The sequence below is a fragment of the Nelumbo nucifera genome, chromosome 6 (assembly GCF_055504915.1).
Source record: "Nelumbo nucifera cultivar China Antique chromosome 6, China Antique-T2T, whole genome shotgun sequence".
NCBI lineage: Eukaryota > Viridiplantae > Streptophyta > Magnoliopsida > Proteales > Nelumbonaceae > Nelumbo > Nelumbo nucifera.
The window spans coordinates 39863871-39885840 of record NC_142654.1 but is presented as its reverse complement, the minus strand read 5'-3'; the positions used below and the strand labels follow the sequence as shown (position 1 = coordinate 39885840).

General features: G+C 38.5%; 1 pseudogene; it reads right to left on the bottom strand.

Moving 5' to 3' along the window:
- Nucleotides 1-11215: 11215 nt before the first annotated feature.
- Nucleotides 11216-18028, bottom strand: LOC109115704 (uncharacterized; annotated as a pseudogene).
- Between the last annotated feature and the right edge of the window lie 3942 nt (nucleotides 18029-21970).

Sequence of the window (21970 nt, the reverse complement as noted above, 5' to 3'; positions counted from 1 at the left end):
AATGAGCCCCCCACAAGACTGCTTCCCATAATGTCTCACAGCACATCTCTGCCGTGTATTATGAATATCTCCTGATGATGTCATCTTTAGGAGATGTTCCTAATACAGGTGGGGATGTGCTGTGGGACGTTATGAGGGGCAGTCTTCTGGGGGGCTGATTTGGTCTCCATAAATACAGAGAGATGCTCAAAATGCACATTGAGATGTGCATGTGGGGCGCTGATGTGATATACCTTTTACAATTTTCCTTTTGGGAATGGTGTATATTCTTGTCTTCTTGCCTTCCAAAACTCCAGTGAGTGACCAAGTTACCAAGCGAAAATGTACTTGTAAACCAACGATAATACTAGGAATGATCATCGGGAGATGTTCCCAATACACGGCAGGGATGTGCTGTTGGGGGCTGATTTGATTGAAAGTTAGAAGATGGTACTTGGTAGGAGGTCTGAATCCCTGCTTCAGGGATGTGGTACCGTAGCCCGTATTATTTCATGGACGCCAGGGGCATCACCCAGAGTGTTTATTGATAATGGCTATGAATCAAATAATCGATGCTCCTTGCTCATGAATCAAATATAACCGGTAGCGTTCTTGCAGCTTGGTTTGCAACTTGTAGACTACATTTTCTCCTCTTATATTTTAGATGACACTCGAAGAGTATTTATATCTTTTCAAATGTCATTTAATGACAGGTAATGGATTGACACATTTTGAAAGTTCAGATATTGAATTATCACATTTTAAAGTTCGGAGACCAAAGTGACACTAGACCCAAAGTATAGGATACTAATTGGGAATTTTCCCTTTGTCACTACAATTACAACTTAACAGCCACCCTCTAGTGAGACCGAATCAGCCACCCACAAAACTGTCCCCCACAATGGCCCACAACAAATCCCTGCCATGTATTGGGAACATCTCCCGATGATGACATCATCATTCTAGATATTATCATCAGAAGATGTTTCCAATACACGGCGAAGATGTGCTGTGGGACGTTGTGAGGGGCAGTCTTGTGGGGAGCTGATTTGAACTCCCCTCCAGTAATATCTGCTCTTATTCCTTTTGGTTCATTCTAGCCGAAAATTCTAAAAGCTAGGTTCAGACTTCAAACTTCACCTATTATCTGTATGGTATTCCCCAATCCTCATCACATACGTTTGCCAAACATATGTGATAGAAAATGTCTAAGTCCGGATCTGCTAGTAACAAAGACATGAGATTAATGTTGTTGAGGATGAATGACATAAAACTGTGATGCGCCTAGAGTTTCAAGAAAGTATAACAAATTAATAAAGGTAGCTTTTGGTAAATTTTTCTTGTTCTCTTTTATTTCTTTTTGTACCAATGACCTTTTTCACCAGGACGATTGTAATGATAATATTGGAAACAGTTTGGATGCCACTAATAAAACCTCCAGCCTTTCTCTTAGCATGCAGAAGACATTAAAGCTATATTTGGTAGTGCTTAAAAACAAGTGCTTATTCAAATAAACGTATTTGCATTTAGCACCCAACTTTTTCAGGTGCTTATTTTTTAAAATAAGCACTTATTTTATATTGGATGTTTGATAGTCTTTTTCTCTAATAAGTACTTAAATAAGCATTTATGACTATTTTGTCTTTTATTTTCTTTCAAATTTTCAAAATATACCCTTTGGAAGCACTTTTATTAAATTACTTGTATAAAAACACTTTTATGAAAGTATTTTAATAAAAACACTTATGAAATCACTTTTATAAAAGTACTTTTATGAAATTCAACTAGGGATAATTTTATAAGTGCTATTTTAAAATTCAAATAGGGATAATTTTGGAAGACAAAAATTGAATAAATGCTTATACAATAAGCACTTAAAAAAGATGAAAATTTGGACTTTAAAAATAAACCCTTATTTTTAAAATAAGTGTAGGTACATAGTGCTCGCTCAGACCATCAAAGTACAGAAGACACTAAACTGACATTACATGGACACTTGCGATGAGTCCATATCTCATCGGTTACCTGCGATGAGCTTATAACTCATTGAACGATTGCGATGGACGTTCGACGCATCACATGCCCGCGACAAACTTGCACTTGACACAAGTCAGAGTAAACACTAGCTAATGTGAACCTGCAATGAAGTCTAGATGTATGCGGTTCTGCGATAACCTTTGAATGTGTGCGGTTCTGCAATGAACTTTGGATATGCGCAATTTTGCAATGAGCCTGAGACCATTATAGAACCGTGGGTTATTGTGAACTGGAGATAAATATTGGTTACACGTGCAACTTCAGGATCACGTGCGTGATAATGTAGCATGTAGGTTTAGTAGAACATGCTTGTTGGATGATGACGTCACCAATGCCACGTCAGTTAAGTAGGTCACGAAAGGAAGTAGCACACATGGATTATGAGAATCCTCAGACAAAAGGAAAGTTAGTCTTTGAGAGATCTCATAAGACATGTGGCAAAACTCTAGTAGTGCCCCTTAATGACCGACAACGAATCTAATATTCACTTTCCTAATGGGAATCAAACTCTTTCAATGCCTTCCTTTCGAGACCTCGGGATCCCTCCTTATATATGAGAGTCCATCCCATGACGAGATCATTCATTCGAGTCATTCAATCTTCCTACCCTGCTCCCTTATCACTTCCATTTACCCTAATCTCCAAACCCTAAACCTGCACCTAGTCTTCCTTCGTCCTTCAAGAAGATCCCTGAATGTAGCTTGACCACCACACTTATAATAAGCACTTATATCGGGCTTATTTTCCAAATACCAATAAGTGCTTAATAGTCTGAATAAACAGTTATTTAAATAAACACTTTTTTTAAAACACTCCCAAACATGGCCTAACAAAACCAAAATGAGAGAAGCTTGGTTCACCGGCCATGACCACAAGAATAACTGGTACATCCTTTTTTTTGTCTTTTTAAGTCCCAAGGGAGTTTTCTTGTCTATTCATAAAACTCTATTCTTCTTTTATTCTCAAAATGGATTCACAGACATATAACGGACAAAGACTGTTAGACAAGGGACACTCTTGAAAATTTCTTCTTCTATGTGTTTCCTCCAATCAAGTAAAGCACTGCATCTACATGGAATGGGAAGTAATGGGTAATTTCCCCAAGGACAACTACCTAACCAATCAGAGGTTTTCTGAATGAGAGCAGACTTTATCCTAAAACCCCAACTAGCTATATAGGTGGGACCCACATATTAATTTGGACCACTTAGCTCTCTTGAAGAGAGGAAAAAAAGAAAAACCAAAATTCTCCCACTTGATCCAAACTAATATAAGATAATTTTATGGGTTTTAGGGAGTATTGGATGTATGACCATATAAAATCTTTTGTTCCACTCTAGTAGGTAAAGAACTGATGTTCAACCAAAAAGTCTAAAATCTCAATGCATGAGTCATGGTGGCAAACATCTTAGTGAATAAAGTATCACCTTCCATGCACTACAATGCCACTAATTCTCTCTAGTTGAACATTTTATGTGGTATAATATTTTATAAATAAACTGTCAAATGCCTACTCAGATCCAAACAAAGATAATTTGCCATCAATTATATCCTTATGTGTACAAACTTTAGAGAGACAACTATGTTAAGGATCATCATAACTATAAATTTCAATATCATCAGTTCAAATACAAGATTTGCTAATGAGTCCCATATTCTCTTTATACAATTTAGGTATCAACCCTTTTGACATGATATCCACTATCATTAGCTCAGTCTAACGTGTTCAATAGCTACTGGATGATCTTGAACACTTTCTCTAACAACAAAGGTATTTGATTTTGATATAGTTATTTTAACTTCCACTCTTGTTGTTTCTAGAGAAAAACTGCAGAAGAATTATTATGGTAGATTCTCAACAACCTTGAAATAGAATCAACAACTCTAAGCCACTGGATAAAATTCCGTAACCACAAATGCCTGTGTAGTTGCTTAATAGCATGCCACAAACTTAGGGGTGTTCTTTTTTTTTCGGATTTTGAGAGGGGGGAAAGTCAGTCAATGGGATTTTGATTCCCATTGACCATGAATCCCATGTTCTTTTTTCAGATTTATGTGGGAATCAGGGAAATTTTATTTTTCTGCGTATTACTTATCCGGGTAAGTGATAACCATCTCCTAGGTGGATAAATAATTTTCCCACCTAGGGGGAAATTTCCAACACTTAAATGGGACAAAAGTGCCCCTTTTAATAATGAATTTTTATGGCTAAAATGGTCATTGCCATATTTGCATAAGAAATAAAAGAACATGGGTAAATGCACTTACCTGGGTAAGTGTTTCCCAAGAAAAACTTACCCAGGTAACTGCATTTACCTAGGTAAATAACTTACCAAAAAATTTGTCTGAATATCCAACAAATTCAAGATGGTTGGTTCTTATATAAGCATGCAATCTTTCGTTCCTTGCAGATATCACATGATTTTCTTTGCAACTCTCCAATGTTTTATGCTTGGATCACTTTGACATCTACCTAACATTCCTAATGCAAAGGTGATGTCCGATTTTGTGCAAAGCTGAGCATACATTAAGTTTTCCACCGTAGATATGTTTGGTTTGAAGGAAAAAATAGGGAAATGAAGGGAAATACAGGGAAACCTATACAAGATTTGTAAAGGTTTCCCTTCCTTTCCCTACTTTTTCCTTCAAATCAAACATAGCCATAAGTAGGGGTGTCAATTGGACTGGATTTGGTCTAATCCGGTCCAGTCCAATGTGAGTCCATTACAAATGGACCTGGTCCAATCCAGTCCAATGAATATTTTGGACCATTTTGGATCGGTCCAGACTGTCCAATATATTCAAATTCCTGTTAATTTAGATTGGTTTCAACTCAAACCTGGTCCATTGACACCTATATTTTTATCTTCTACCAATGGACCAGATATTGGCTCAATCCAATATAAATTCATTATGGATGGAGCAAGTCCAATCCAATATGTCATATTGGTCCATCCAATCCATCCAAATTCAATATGTCTTATTGGTCCGTCCAATCCGTCCAAATGGATTTTGATTTGGACGGAGTCCAACCCAAAACCGGTCCATTAACACCCATAGCCATAAGGAATGGTTTTCATCTGTTCCCTTTCTAGATCATTTTTCAGACATTGATCTAGACTAAATTTGTCACATTTAACAATGGGTGCTATATTTGATGCACAATCCTTTATGCCGAATTTCTCTAAAACTTTGTTAATGTAGGTTCTCTGAGATAGGCTTAATATTCCTTGATGTCTATGTTAGTGAATTTCTATGCCAATGACAAAAGAAGCTTCACCCATATCCTTCATATGAAATTTTTGTTAGAGAAACTGCTTTGGTTCATGCATCAAACTCGAATCATTAAGCTCAGTTTGGAAGGAGTACAAATGCAAATATGTAGAGTGCAAAATCATATATTTTGTATTATTTTGTCTGTATTTGTATTCCTTCCAAACTAAGCCTAAGTCTCCATTTGGAAGGAGTATAAATACAAATATGTAGAGTGAAAAACCTTATATATTGTATTATTTTGTATAGATTTGTACTGTACATATTTGTATTTGTACTCCTTCCAAACTGAGCCTTACTAGCAAGTAGAATATCATCTACATATAGGACTAAGAAGATAAATTTGCTCCCACTGACCTTGGGGTATATACACTGATCAATGTTCTCAGTAAGATCAAATGAAGAAATTACATTGTGAAACATTAAATACCACTAGCAGGAGGCTTGTTTTAGCCTATATATAGATTTTCTAAGTCTACATTACTAGGTGACTTCCTTTATTTGATGAAAAACCTTTAAGAAAAATATTCTTTACGTCCATCAGATGTAGCTCTAAATTAGAATGAGCTACTAGATCCATGATTATTCAAAATAAATCCTTTAGAAACTGGAGAGAATGTTTCATGATGATTAATGCCTTTTCTCTGGGTGAATCCCTTGACTACTAGTCTGGCTTTATATCATTTTGTGTTATTAGTTGAGTTCCTTTTAGTTTTATAAACCCATTTACAACCAATTATTTTGTCTTCTCTACTAAGTCCCAAACATGATTCTTAGCCATGGAATCCATTTCATCCAATATGACAAGGTGCCAAAGTGTGGAGTTTCCCCTAATCATTGTGAAAATGAACTTGGATTTACTATGACCCCAAATTTGTAGTCAGACTCTTGAAAGTACACTACATAGTTACCAGAAATTACAGATTTTCTAACTCTTGAGGATCTTCTTAATCTAATTGATTCACCCACATTTGGTGGGTTTTAATCAATTGGTTCAACAACAATTTGATCTTCAAGGAGTGCCCATTCCGAGTTTCTTGTTCTTCCATTATGACAACTTGTTGATTATCTTGAAGAACAAGTAATTCTTCTACATGTGCAGGTATAGTAACCGGAATCTACACTTTATCAAAAATTAGATTTTGTTGTTGTTTATACTGTTTTCAAAACTGGACCAGATCGGACGGTCAGACCAGAAAAACCGGGAACTGGTTACTTGACCGGTTCCATTTTCCTCCAAAACCGCTTTTTCCTCCAAAACCGTTGATTTTGGTCAGCAAACCGTTGAACCGGCTGATTAACTGTTTGAACGGTTTTGACCGTTTTCTAATTTTTAAATTTTTTTTGTCAGAATGGGTTGACCGTTCGGGTCAAACGGTCGAACCGTTCAAACTGGTAACCAGACCCCTGACCGGTTTGGTCACCGGTTCGTTTTTAAAAACCATGATTGTTTACTCCCATTATGGGAAGGACAAAAAAAATCTATAACCCTTGGACTTTTCTCATAGCCAATGAAATGGCCACTAATTGTCCTTGAGTCCAACGTTTTCTCTTGTGGATTGTACACCCTAACCTCAACAAGACAACCCCATATGTGTACATGCCCTAAATTAGCTTTCCAACTATTTCATAACTCAAAGGGTGTTACCCTTTTAAGGATGTACGCAACAATTTTTAAGGCTTTACTCCAAAGAGATAATGGTAGAGAAGAATTGTTGATCATACTTGTCACCATATCCATTAATGTATAATTATACCTTTTTGCCACACTATTTTGATACGGTAATCTTGGCATTGTGCACTACATAACTATACCCTATTTTTGTCATGAAACCTGTACTTTTCATAAAATTCTCCACTTCTATCAAATCTCACAATTTTAATATTTTCCCTATTTGTTTCTCTAATTCCACATTATAGGTTTTAAAAACATCTAATGCTTCACCTTTCTCAAATAGAAGATGGAGCTATATAAATCATGTGTGATCATCAATAAATGAGATGAAGTATTCACAAATGTTAATGTATATGATTTCTAATGTTTCTCTACTCCTCCTAGCACCTTTCTTGCTCTTGTTAGTCTACTTGTCTTTTATTCGGTCTATACAATAACAGAAGTCAGAGAAGTAAAGTGCCTTAAGGATGCCATCGCACCTCTTGATTCTCTATATGGAGATAGGGGTGGATTCGAGCCGAGCTGAGCTGAGCTGAGCCAAATAGTATGAGGCTCGAGCTCGGCTCGCCAAGGTAGTACAAGGCTCGAGCTAGAACCTTGAGCTCGAGCTCGGCTCGAGTCAAAAACTCGTAAGCTCGAGCTTGGCTCGACTCGAGCTCGGCTTGAGAAAAAATGTTTTATAAAAATAAAAAATTATATATGAAAATATTTTTTTTTTGATATTTAAAAAATTAAGAATTATACTAATTAGTTATTATTATATATAAAAAAATATATAATATTTTTATTATATATATTATTTTTTATAATTTTATATTATTATTATTATTATTATTATTTTTATTATTATATGTATGTATGTACGTATATATATACATATGTAGCTATTCGAGCTTGGCTCACGAGCCTCACGAGCCGAGATATATTAGACTTGAGCTTGACTCGATTGTTAAATGAGCTTGTAAATTGGGCTCGAGCTCGGCTCAAAGCTCGGTTGAAACCGAGCCGAGCTGAGCTTTTCCCCTTACTCCTGTTTTCCTTTTTTGATTCCCTTTGAAGGACATACCTTTCCCCTTACTCTTGAGTCTTTTTCCATGAATTATTAAATAAGCACTTTCCAGTTTCTCCTAGCACAATTTCCCCTCCTCTTGAACACACATGGTTAGTAATTAATTAACTGACCATTTTACCTTATGTGTGTTATAAGAAATCTTGAATGGCCCATATTCAATATTCACTAATGTTTTTCAAAATATTAACCTCTAAGGATTTTGATTGAGAAACTATATCTCTCATTTTCATTATGTGTTCATGCATATGCCCTATTCCGAGTTTGCTTTATTGAGGACAGTTTGTTCATCAAGGTATTGGCTATAGGGGTGCAAGTTGGGTTGCCCCAAGTTAACAATTTACACTATTTTGGGCCCGGACTTGGGGTTTGGTCCATTGAAATTTGACAAAATCCCAACCCTAACCCGGAAAAGTTGCACCCCTTCTAGCTAATGCCTTTTCTAAGCTTTCAAATTGTTCCTCAATGACATTTAGAAAGACTTTAGATTTAGAACACTTAGGGATAGAACCTCGAATGTACTTTGCTATATATACAAGTCTTCATAAGTATTAAACCTAAACGATTTGCACACTCACATTTCTCATATGGATCCTTTTCCTTTTGAGTACTAGAGTCGAAATAAGTGCTTATTTGGGCCAGGACCACACCATTAAGCATTTATTGTTGCTTGGGAAATAAGTCTGAAATAAGTGCTTATTTTAAAAGCAAGGACTTATTTTTTAAGCCTAAATTTCAAGCTTTTTTTATGTGCTTATACAATAAGCACTTGTTCAATTTTTTTTCTTCCAAAATTATCCCTAGTTGAATTTTAAAATTCCACTTATTAAACTATCCATAGTTGAATTTTATAAAAATACTTTCGTAATAGTGCTTTTATAAAAGTACTTTTGTAATAGTGCTTTTATTAAAGTGCCTTCATAAAAGTAATTTTAAGTGCTATAAAAGCTCTTTTACTAAAGTGCTTTCATAAAAGTACTTTCATAGAAGTGCTTTTCTAAAAGTGCTTTCGTAAAAGTGCTTTTATAAAAGTGCTTTCATGAAGTGCTTCCATAAAAGTACTTTAAAGTGCCTTCGTAAAAGTACTTTTAAGTGCTTCTATAAAAGCTCTTTTACTAAAGTGTTTTCATAAAAGTACTTTCATAGAAGTGCTTTCCTAAAAGTGCTTTCGTAAAGGTGCTTTTATAAAAGTGCTTTCATAAAGTGCTTTCATAAAAGTACTTTCATAAAAGTGCTTCTAAAAAATTACTTTTATAAAATTATTTTTGTAAAAGTGCTTATATTAAAATGCTTTCATAAAAATGCTTCTGTAAAAGTACTTTTATAAAAGTGTTTTTGTAAAAGTGCTTATATTAAAGTTCTTTCACAAAAGTACTTTCATAAAAGTGCTTTCATAAAATTTGAAAGAAAATGGACAAAAATAGTTACAAATTCTTATTAGAGAAAAAGGACTACCAAACGCCCAATATGAAATAAGTGCTTACTTTTTAAAATAAGTACTTGAAAAAGTTGGGTACCAAATGTAAATAAGTGCTTATTTGAATAAGCACTTGTTTTTAAGCACTTATTTTTAACATAAGCACTCCCAAACATGGCCTTATACCAACTTATAGTCATTGATTGCATGTTAGAGACTGGGTTGAATCTGATACAAATTGATAAAACCTCCAACCTGTCTCTTAGCATGCATCTCTTAGCATGTAAATGACATTAAGAAAACCATAATGAGAGAGGTTTGGTAACTTACCTCTAGCAATGACCACAAAAATGATTGGTATGTATGTTTTTTATCTTTGAAGTCCAAGGGAGTCTTCTTGCATGTTTATTTAGAAAACTCTATTCTTCCTTTGTTCTCAAAATAGATGGTTTCATAGGTAGAGAACAATGGAGATTGATGTAGCTCAATCTGCATCGGTCCCTTCTAGGGTGGTGAGTTGGATGAGGAGTGCCTCATATTTGCAAAGAGGATAGATGTCAAAGAGCCCGGGTTGTGGACCTAGGCAAGGGGGCTCAAACGATCAAGTTACTACCGAGCTGAGAGAGCTAAGAGCAGAGAGGAGTAGAATTAGAGCTAGAGAGTTTATAAGACTGTACCGTTTGAGGGCGAGGAGATGCCCTTATATAGGTCTCTAGGATTGGATAGAACATCATGGAGGTTATGGGCCTCAACCACCAGAATCTTTGGGAACACTCGAGAATGGTCACTAAGTTGACCACCTGCCGTTTCCCCAAGAAATGAGGGAGATTCACATAATTGTTGCTAGGGGTGGAGCCAAGATTTTTTCTTGGGCGGGGGGGGGGGGGGGGGGCAATATGATTTACTTAAATGCCAATCCAAATAAATCCAATACATGATTCTAAATATCAAAATAATGAATTCTATTATTTATCAATTATAAAATACATAATTAGGTTTCTAACTAACTTATATATTCTATCATGAAAGACTGAGAGTATAATGAATGCAAAAAAAAAAAAAAGCTCCTCACTTTTTAAGTTGGGCTCGTCGCTCTTTCACCATGTAGAAATCATCAATCATGTCTACCGTGAAACTTTTAGCAATTTCTTTCTCAATGTAGACATTCAAATAGTCTATCAGAAAGTCATCTTCTATTCTATTGTAAAGCCTAGTTTTAACAATTTTCATGGCTGAAAAAGCTCGCTCAGCAATTGTTGTTGAAACAGGGAGAGTCAAAATAAGTCAAATCAATCTATCAATTAAAGGATAAACTTTTGACTTTCTAGTTTCCACCAATCCCCGACATAAATCACCAATGGTAGACAAATTCTGCAAATTTGGATGGTTGGGCACATCAAGCTTATAGTGCTGTAATTGATATCTCAACTGATTTTTTTCTTGATCAGAAAAATCTAGAGGATAAAACTTCTCAACCAAATTACATATATCATCAACTTTGAAGGATTTAGAAGCATTTAGGATCCAAAGATATACTCAAAATAAGAAACTCTATTGCTTATTCACTGGATCTATTATTAACTCTTGCAATTGATGATCTATAGCAGATGTAAATATATCTATTTGATAATGATGCTCCCTTGTCACAATATCCTTATGGCAATGAGATCGAATTATATATGAAAAATGAGCATTCATATAAGGAACTTGAATATGTTGGCGCTGGAAAAACAATGTCACACTCTCCAAAAGAGCTTCCTAGCCATCATCTCTCAACTTCTATATCAACAATTTTGTTATAGAGAGTAAATGCATAGCATTGAGAATGTCTTGAGATTTTCTTTTGCAAAGTCTGACAAAGTGCATATGTGATTCCCATTATCTCCTTCATCACATGTGGAATAAATACAAAATCAAATGACATTAGCATTTTTAAAGCAAAAGTAGCATCTCCGCATTGAGAATGTGTGGATCCTTTAGTAGCTATGTTTTTGAGAACTGAGAATGTTGCACTAAACATTCTTATTAGACTGCAAATTGAATTAAAATGAGAGCTCCACCTAGTATCTCCAGGTCGTTGCGAAGTGCCAATTTGATTAATCCATGTTCTAGTTTCAAGATCATTAATTGCAATTAGACATGCAGTTTCAACTTCTTGGATAGCTTGCAACTCATCATTATGCTTACAGGAAGCACTAATCAATGCACGTATATGCATCCAGACAATCTTTAAGAAATAAAGCTTGTAGGTCATTCCATTCTCCATGCATATTACTAGCTCCATCATACTCTTGACTTCGAATATTTTGAATATCAAGGTTATGACGAGATAAAATAGATGAAATCTCTTCTTTAAGAGTTAATGCAGTTGTATCTTTGACATGCACCAAATCTAAGAACCTCACTCATACATATCCATCTCCATCAACAAATCTCACAACAATGGCCATTTGCTCTTTTCTAGATTCATCTTGAGCTTCATCAACGATTAAGCAAAATTCTGCATCTCCAATTTCCTTGCGAGTTGCACTTTGCACATTTCTAGCAAAAATATGCAAAAATTCCTTTTGAATTATTGGTAAGGTGTATTTAGCATTTTGTGGGGGCATTTTCCAAGACAACTTCACTTGTTCAGTGTATGATGCCAAAAGTTTGATAATTTCAAGAAAATCACCCAGATTTTTTGAATTTGAATGCTCATCATGTCCTCTAAAAGTACATGCTTGAAATGTTAACCATTGAACAACGTTTATTGAAGCTTTCAGGCATAATCGATTGTTCAAAACTTGTTTTGAAGTTTGCTTCTCTATCACCTTTACAATATGACACAATTGGTTTCTTAAGTTCTCATAACACCTAATGACATAATTATGGGCTGAACTAGCAACTTTCCCTATATAATCTAAGAAAGCACAATGTTTGCCACTATTAACTTTCTCCAATTTTTAAATCCTTTAACAGTGAATGCATCTGATACAACCTTTCCAATTAGTTCCTTTGCAAAAAGATAGCATGGAAAACAAAAGGTAGCATCTTTTGTAGGGGAATATTCTAACCAAGGAAAACTTTTGAACCATTTAGAGCAAAATCGATGAGGATGACTTTTTGAACCAAATAATGGATACTAAGATTGAAGAAATTGATATGGCCCAAACTTAATGTATGCCCTTCGAATTTCATCTTGCTGATTAATTGGATAACCTAAAATCTAAGGTCATAATCCTAGATCACGAAATAAAGAAGTAATATCCACCTTTTCTTGTTCAGTTCTTAGAGTTGAAGAATTTTGATTGGTAGGTGGTTGCTCAAGACTTGTACTAATATTAGATGTAGGAGTTGGTTTACTAGATTTTGATTCTTGTGAATGTCTGTTATCAACATTTCTTTCTTTCCTCTTGAAGAACGAATCAATTATTTTTCTCTTAATCATATCTTAACCTAAGAAAAATATAAATCAATTCATTACTATTGACTAAATTTTTATAATTAAAATACTAGCACATTTTGCTATGGATTAAAAAAATATAATATCAAACACAATTAAGCGTGGCTATAAATCTACAAAACAAATAATATATGAAAGTCTGAATCAATGGTTAGAATTAATGAATTAGACAAAGAACAACAAAATAAGGGTATTTTATTTTAAATATATACAAATTTGAATATAGGATAGTGGAAATTTGTATAAATAGAAAGGGCGCTATATGGTAACTTGCTTATAAAAAAATAATTGAGTTTTCCATTCTTTTCCTTGTTACTAACAAGGAGGGTGTACTTTTTTTTAAAATTGCTTATCAAAAATTAAATGTGTAGGTACATAGTGCTCGCACAGTTCCTTAGAACACAGTAGACATTAGATTGATACCACATGGACATTCGTGATCGGCTAGTAGCTTATATTTCCTATGCAATGAACCCATGGTTCGCCACACGCTTGCGATGAACCTATACTTAGCACAAGCCAAAAATGAACTCAAGAGATGAGGCTTTGCACGTACCTTGCCCGCAATGAACCCTAAAGCTGTTACGGGATTCCAGTTCGTCAAGAATCAGACTCGAGTATTGGCTATACACGTATAACTTCGAAGTAACAAACGTAACAAGGCATTGTGTGGGTCTAATAAGACGTCATTTGCTAGACAGTGACGTCACTAACGCCATGCCAGTTAAGTAAGGCACAAAAGGTCAGTAGTACACGTGGGTTATGAGGATCTCCGAGTGAAAGGAAAGCCAATCCTCGAAAAGATCACCATAGGGACACATTGCAAAACCCTAGCAATGCTCCTTAGTGATTGACAACAAATCTAATATTCCCTTTCCTAGTTGAAAACAAACACCTTTTGTTCCTTCCTTTTAGGATCTCAAGATCTTCCCCATAAATAGAGATCCTTCTCACATTGAAGAGGATTAATTCAGTCACTGATTACCCTTATCATTAATTTCCCTACTTAACCGTCTCACCATGCCCCTTGGCCCTAACCTCCTGGTTGACTCCCAGTTCTCGGCTTTCTTTGTCTTTCAAAGAGACCACCTCCCTAGCCTAACCACCACCTTACCTACAGTAGAATCTCTGGTTCCATCTTTGATCATAAAGAATGGCAACCCGTAGAATCAACCTTACACCCATCTCTGAAGAACCTGACAAAATCCTTGAGAATACCAACCCAGGGGTGGAGAATCAATTCGAAATGGAGGCAACCAATCAAGTTGACATCGAAATACTCTCTAACAAGGTATATGAGTTCGAGGCCCGCTTTGAGGCTCGGTTTGAAAAACTCAAGCAGATGCAAGAAGAAATAAGGAACTCCCTCTAGATCCTCCTCCAACGATAAGCCCAAGTTGAATAGTCTCCCTTCACCCCAGCCGCCATTCCCGCTGGCGTCCTTGCCAGCCGTTACGCTTCCAATCCGATTCCCGCCGCCCTAGAACAACCCAACAAAACAAATCCCACGCCCGTGCAAACAGGGCAACACCCCATCAACCAGCCACGAACCTTCCCCCAAGTAGATCTAGTAACAGAGACTCCACTTAGTCAAAATGAGATGAGAGAGAATGCCCAAGGACTAGTGGTAGAAAGTTGCACTCGAGCGCAGGATTCCGTAATCTTACAGAAACCTTACTTTGACTGGATCCTATACAAGCCATACCCCGTTGGATACGTTCCTCTACAACAGTGGTCATAGTATTATGGCCAGAAGGGCAGCCTGCAAGAACACATAAGCAAATTTGAAGACATCCTTGGATCCTTTGTTCTCGATGGGAATGTCAAAGTTTGGGAGTTTTCAAATTCTCTAACTGGCCCGACGCACACCTGGTTTGTCAGCCTCACCGCTGGAAGCATTGATTCATGGGGCGAACTAGCCAAAAAGTTCCTGTCAAAATGGTTCACCCTAGAAAGGATGCTGACGATGGATGATGGAGAAATATAGAACAAGATTTGAGAGAAGACCTCTTGGTGTATGTCATGAGGTTCTATAAACTGACTCCGTTTTTGACGAGCATGCCATAGAGAAAAGCTTCGTCGAACAATGCATACAAGGGATGCGGTCTGCTTATAGAATAGGCATCTAAAACATGGAGGTTGAGACGTTCAGCCAACTATGGAGATGTGTAGAAAGAACAACGCACATGATTAAGATCACCTCACACCATCCTACACCATATGGAAGGAATGAAGCATACGCAGTCGACTGGAAGCCTCGGAACAATGGAGGACCCCGATAGGGGCCCTACTACCGTAACGCTGCCCCAGGAAAGAGAAATGATCTGCCAAACCCTCCTCCCTTCCCCTGCACAAAAGAAGAATTGATTATGATAATGAATAAGTTGATTGAAGACAGGGTGATCAATTTGCCACCACTGCTAGCAGGAGTAGACCCAAAGAATGATAAATGCGGCGAAAGGTGGTGCAACTATCACCAATCACCATACCATGACTTGATGGACTATTTCTCATTAAGAAGATTGTTCGTACAGAAGGTAAAATTGGATGAGTTCATGAAAAGAGACCTAGTGCGAGTGGAAACTGACCCCCTCCCGACCCATACCCAAGGGGGAAGTGTCAATGTGGTAGGAGCAACAAGCCAATATCAATCTAATGCCCTGATAGAGAGACTCGAGCAAAGACAGGAACTCCAATAGTTCTTTAGTAAATAGGGAGCAAGCACATCGACAAGGAAACTGGCTATCAAAGCGCTGGCAGAAGTTTTCAAGAGGCCATTAGAACCTTATCGGCCTGATCACAATAGCGTGGAATTCATAGTGGAAGACATATTAGCTACCGACCCCCATCACAATCGGCCCTTGTATGTTTCAGTGAGAGTGGGGGGCTTCGAAATGAGAAGGTCAATGATAGATCCATGGAGTTCTGTTAATTTGATCTCCATCTATATGTTGAAGTTAATGAACATACAGCAAGAGTCCGTCAGAGGACTATCGATGGAGGTCACAAATTTCAATAGAAACGTGTCTGTAATAGAGGGGTCCATTGAACTACAAGTAGTGATCGGGCCATTCTCCATCACCTAGTGATTTCAAGTCATCTTGGGGAGGACCACCTACCATGTCCTCCTAGGACGACCTCTGATACACAACCTAGCTCTCGTCCCATCAACATATCACCAATGCATTAAAGCCAAACACAAGGGGCGCGTGATCAGAATCCTAGCTACCAGAGTGCCCTTCGATAAGTCAGAGACACACCTGTGAGTGCGATCTATTACACAAAATTGGCAAATGAAAGGGAAACAAGGATAGCCATGGTAGAAGGGATGAATCTACTAGACCTTGCATAGAGCAAGCCTCTAGCAGCTCCTGAAAAGAAAAAGAGAACAAAATGCATACGAGTGACTGGCGACGACGAGAAGAGCTATTACACATCGTCGCTGACTGCGATGGTGAGGAGCCACTGACAAGTAAGAGGGCCATTCTTGAGGTATGAGTTGGTTTTGAGTTCCAATTATGATTTACTTTACATTATTTTAGAATGTGCCCATCAAGCATTATATAAGTTATGGTTTACTTCAAAATATGTTGAGTTTATCACAAAACACTATTTCCAGAAAAATGTGTGAATTCTTTCTTTTTGGCCAAATTATCTCTTGATAACATAAGTAATGCAACCATGATTACCTCTCTGACAAAACTCTAAGTAACGTTTCAACCAGAACTACTTCGATGGATCATTTCCACAAAATGATGTTGCTGTAATTTCATCATTAAACAATAAATTGCAACCCAAACATGAATCACAAACATCAGAGGTACTTCAATGAACTGTAATAGACTCATGATTAGTAACACACATAAAAGGACACTAATACGCTTACAATGATAGAAGATGAGAAAGGACACTTTAGAATATTGCGATGAACTCCAAACACCTCCCAAGTGCATGATAGATTCCATTGATACGGTGGAAGAACCCTTAGAGGAGATAAACCTTGCGGTAGAAGGAGCAAAGAAGAAACCGCTATACATATCAACTAGGTGAGGACTCGAAGATAGAGAAAAGTTGATTGCACTATTGTAAGGTAAAGACCTTTCTTTATCGCAAACCACTAAAACCTATTAAAAGACTAATCTGTGTGTACTTTCACAAAATTTCAAGGCATTTTTGCCTGGTCGTATGACCAGTTGCCAGGCCTAGACCTGGACCTCGAAAGTTATGCATTGTGCATAGATCCCAAGTTCAGACCAGTAAAGCAACCACAAAGGATCTTTAAACTAGAAGTAGCTTTGAAGATTAAAGAGAAAGTCGAGCAACTCTTGAAAGTAGGATTCATCAAACCAATAGCACACCCTCAGTGGCTGGCCAACATAGTACCAGTGAAGAAGAAGAACGAGTAGCTCAGGTTAGTGTTTCTAGCTTAGTTACCTAGTGTTAGTACATCATCGGAAACTAACCTATCCCAACCTTATTGTAGGTGTTGTGTCGACTTTAGAGACCTAAATAAGCCCTGTGTCGACTCGATAGCAGAGAATGAACTTTTCTCTGTCCTAGATGCTTACAGTGGCTACAACCAAATCTTCATGGACTCGACAGATGCACCTCACACGGCCTTTGAAACACCAATAGGGAGCTTCCACTACAAGATGATGCCCTTTGTCTTGAAGAACACTGGGGCCACACAAGGAAATCAAATGCTATGTGGACGATATAGTGGTCAAAGAAAAGAGGTGGAAAGACCAATCCGATGTGTTGAGGAATGTGTTCAATCAATGCAGGACTTTTAATTTAAGGCTTAATCTGTTGAAATGTACATTCGGAGTGCAATTGATACAGAGCAGATCAAACAGGGATACACCCAGATGAGAGCAAGGTGAAAGCAGTCCTAGATCTCCCGCCTCCAGTCAATGAGTCCCAATTAAAAACCTTCATTGGAAAACTCTCATACCTTAGGAGGTTCATCCCCGGTCTTGCACATGCGGCGATGCCATTAATGAAGCTAGTGAAGTTTGTAGAATTCAAGTGGACAAAGGAGCACCAGTATACTTTTGAACAGTTGAAGGTTACCCTTGCTAAGGCCCCAACCATGTTACCACCCAAGGAAGCTTGTGCATTTAGGATATACATCGCATTAGGTTCGGAGGCAATAGGATATTTGCTGGCATAGGAAGACGATGAAGGAGTAGAATGTCTGATATACTATGCTAGTAGGACCCTTAAACCAGCCAAGAAGAATTACTCTCACATGGAGCAGCAATGCCTCGTGCTAGTGTTCACTACACAAAAATTTTGACATTACATCCTAGGTCAAAAGGTGAGACTCATTGCATGTAATGACCCAATCAGGTTCTTTATGGACATACCTCTCCTTTTTAGCAGACTTGTCAAATGGATGATGCAGCTGAGTGAGTACACGATAGAGTATACCCAGCCTAGGGCCATTAAGTGTCAAGCAGTGGCAGGCCTCTTGGCCGTCTTTCCCTCCAATGGTGACTTTACCATATCAAAAGAAATACCTAGAGACATACCCATGATCAAAGTAGCCGAAGGAAGAAAGTGGGTGTTGACTTTCGACAGAAGCAGTACTAGTACCTCAACCAGTGCTAGAGTCACCTTAACCTCACCTAGAGGTCAAACCTCCGCTTACTCCTTCAAACTCCAATTTCCTTGTTCCTACAATATAGCTGAGTATGAAGCTTAGTTCTGGGTTTGATTAAGGAATAGAGTCTAGAGCAAAGAAGATTAAAGTGATCGGTGATTCCAAATTGGTAATAGGCTAGCTTAACGGAAGCACGACAATAAAAGAGTTGACCATCCTGCCATATAGGACCTTGATCCAGAGGCTAACCCGTGACCTGGATGTAGACTTTGAACACCAGAATAGAGCCAAAAATAGGTTGGTCGATGCACTGGCTACCCTGGGATCAAAAGTTTAGTCCAACAAAGACTTGATCGAAATTACCATCCAGACACTTGCCAAGCCATCGACTGTCACATTAGAAGGTTGGGTGGAAAAGGAGGATGAAATCATGTCGGACGATTGGAGGTACGAAATAATTCAGAAACTAAGCAGCCCGACAGTAGGGACACAAGATGGCAAAGTGCTTTTGAGGTTTCAACTGGTGAATGGAGTGTTGTACCATAGATAAGCAAACGTGCTGAGAACAAGATGCTTAGGGAAGAGAGAGGCAGAGGTAGTCTTGAATGCGACCCACAAAGCCCATTGTGGAGACATCACTAGCACCCTGTATAGAAAATTACAAAGATTGGGTTACTACTGGCCTACGATGAAGTCAAACTCCACTAGAGTACAGCATGAATGCGGGAAGCGTATCCCAGAGATGGATGGGAGAGAATGCCTCGTGGTGGGCAAGGAGGATTGGAGGAGTATGTACATAATCTACTTAGAAGACAACACATTGTCGATAGACCCGACACTAAGAAGGAAAATCCTATCCAAAGCTAAGCGGTTCTACCTCCAAGGAGTATTGTACAAGAAGTCCCATATAGGAAAACCCTTGCAATGCCTGGTTGGCAAAGAGATTGAGGAAGTACTAGAAGCAGCCCACAGTTCTGAGCCAGCCCCACACCAAGGACAATTAGTCCTGTACAATCACATCCTGCACATGGGCTTCTACTGGCCCACTCTGATGGAAGACTCTCAAAAACATGTTCGCAGATGTCATAGGTGCCAGATCCATGCTGAAAGGCTACGCAAACCTGCCAATAGCCTTCATCCTATCATCACACCTTGGCCCTTCCACACCCAAGGACTAGATCTCATAAGCAAAATCCATCCCCCCTCCAGAGGATACTGTTTCATTATAGTGGCCATAGATAGGGGTGCCCACGGTTCGGTTAACCAAACCATGGGGGGATTTTCTAGATTGAACCAACTTGTTCGGTTTTTACATTTAACCAAACTGATGCAATCGATTAATCGGTCGATTGGTTAACCGGTGGACCGGTTAATTGCAGTTCGGTTTTTTGGTTTTTTTATGCCCTCCAAATTAAAAAAAAGGGAACTAGGAGACAGGGAAAGTGTCACCAAAGTAGGAGGGATCGCCAGTGTTGGAGGCCATTAGTGATTCAGTCGGAGGGCGGAGTGCCGAAGGCCATCAGTCTTTTGGGGAAGAACAAAGAAGAAAACTAGGAGAGTGGGAGTCTGAGAGAGTGAGAGCTCAGAGAGAGAGGGAAAGAAAGGGAAAAAGGGAAAGGCATGACGGGTGTTAGGCTGTTGTGGAAGCATGACGGATGGCTAGTGTCACCGAAGTAGGAGGGATTGCCAATATCAGAGGCCGTCGGTTATTCGGTCTGAGGGCGAAGCGCTGAAGGCCATCCCCCATCGTTTTGTTGGGGAAGAACAAAGAAGGGAACTGGGACTGGGAGAGTGGGAGTCTGAGAGAGTGAGAGTCTGGGAGAAAGAGATCAGAGAGAGGGAAAGAAAGGGAAAAGGTAAAGGCGCGGGTGTCTGACAGGCTGTTTGCTAGTCTAGTTGCCAGTCTGCCAGACTGGTGAATTGAAAAGTCTTAGTAGATTTAAAAAAATATAATATATAATATTAATAATATATATATATATATCGGTCGGTTCGGTTAGCCACCGGTTTTTTAAATGGTTAACTGAAATTGTCAGTTTTTGAAAACATCAAACCAAAATTGAACCGACCAGTTTGGTTAACCAATTTTTCGATTTGTTTTCGATCGGTTCGGTTTTTCAGTTTTTTTGTGCACCCCTAGCCACAGGTTACTTCACCAAGTGGGCATAGGCTATACCCTTATGAAGGATTTGTGTAGAGAACATAGCCAACTTCCTTAGGCCACATGTAGTTAGGCGCATTGAAATTCCCTGGTAATCCTAGGAAGGCCCTGGCAACACCAGGAAGGCCCTGGCAACCCTAGGTGCACTCAGATTCCCCAGCAACCCTAGGAAGGCACTGACAACCCCAGACGTGCTCACATTCCCTGGCAAAGCCAGGAAGGCCCTGGCAACCCCAGGGCGCTCACATTCCCTGGCAACCCTAGGCGCACTCACATTCCCTGGCAAAGCCAGGAAGGCCCTAGTAACCCCAGGGCACTCACATTCCCTGACAACCCCACGAAGGCCTTGGCAACCCTAGGCGTACTCAGATTCCCTAGAAACCCTAGGAAGGCCCTAGCAACCCCAGGCGCATTCAGTTTCCCCCGGCAACCCTAAGAAGGCCCTAGCAACCCCAAGCACACTCACATCACCTGGTAACCCCAGGCTTGCACTTAGATTTCCTTAGAAACTCCAAGAAGGCCCTGGCAACCCTAGGTGCGCTCACATTCCCTGGCAACCACAGGGAGACTTCAATGACATTAGGTATGATCTTTGCCTAATTTACAAATGTAGATACTTTGTCCAACTTACAAATGCATTGATCTGAGAAAAAACACAAACTTAAGCCATCCCACACGTAGACGATGATATTTTGCTAAGAACAACACTCGTTCCAATAGTTTTCTCACGTGACGACCAAAATTCATTGCAAAAGGCAACAGAGGACTCAAGTTCGAGCCCTAACCATATCGCCCACACAGAGACTTACAAAAGTCACACCCTCCTACGAAAAGGTTCAATTCCCCTTTTCTATGCACATGCTAAGCTATATGCATTATACTGAGATAACCTTATCACACCTAGCGATGTTTTGAGAAATGAAAAATAGTTGATTTCTTTCTTCTCTTTAATGATTTTCAATTAGAGGTAAATTATGATCACCAAGAAACGTATAGAGGTGTTCACTCACGGTGAAGGTCCACAAAATATTTGACATTGATTACTTGGGTTTATTTGATACCTACTTGCACCATGTTACTCAACAATCGCGCTAGGCCTTTAACCCGAAAAGCACACCCAATATGTTTTGATAAGTATCTATGGTGTGATAATGTTTAGTCTTCGATTCTTTTAGGATGGCATGGCTCAACGTTAACATACATATAGTATATTTCGGGAGTCGATATAACACTCGATTTCTTTCCCTAGAGGTTTGTGATTAAAGTCTGAGTTGTACTTATGTCAATTCATGTTTATAGTCCAACCTTA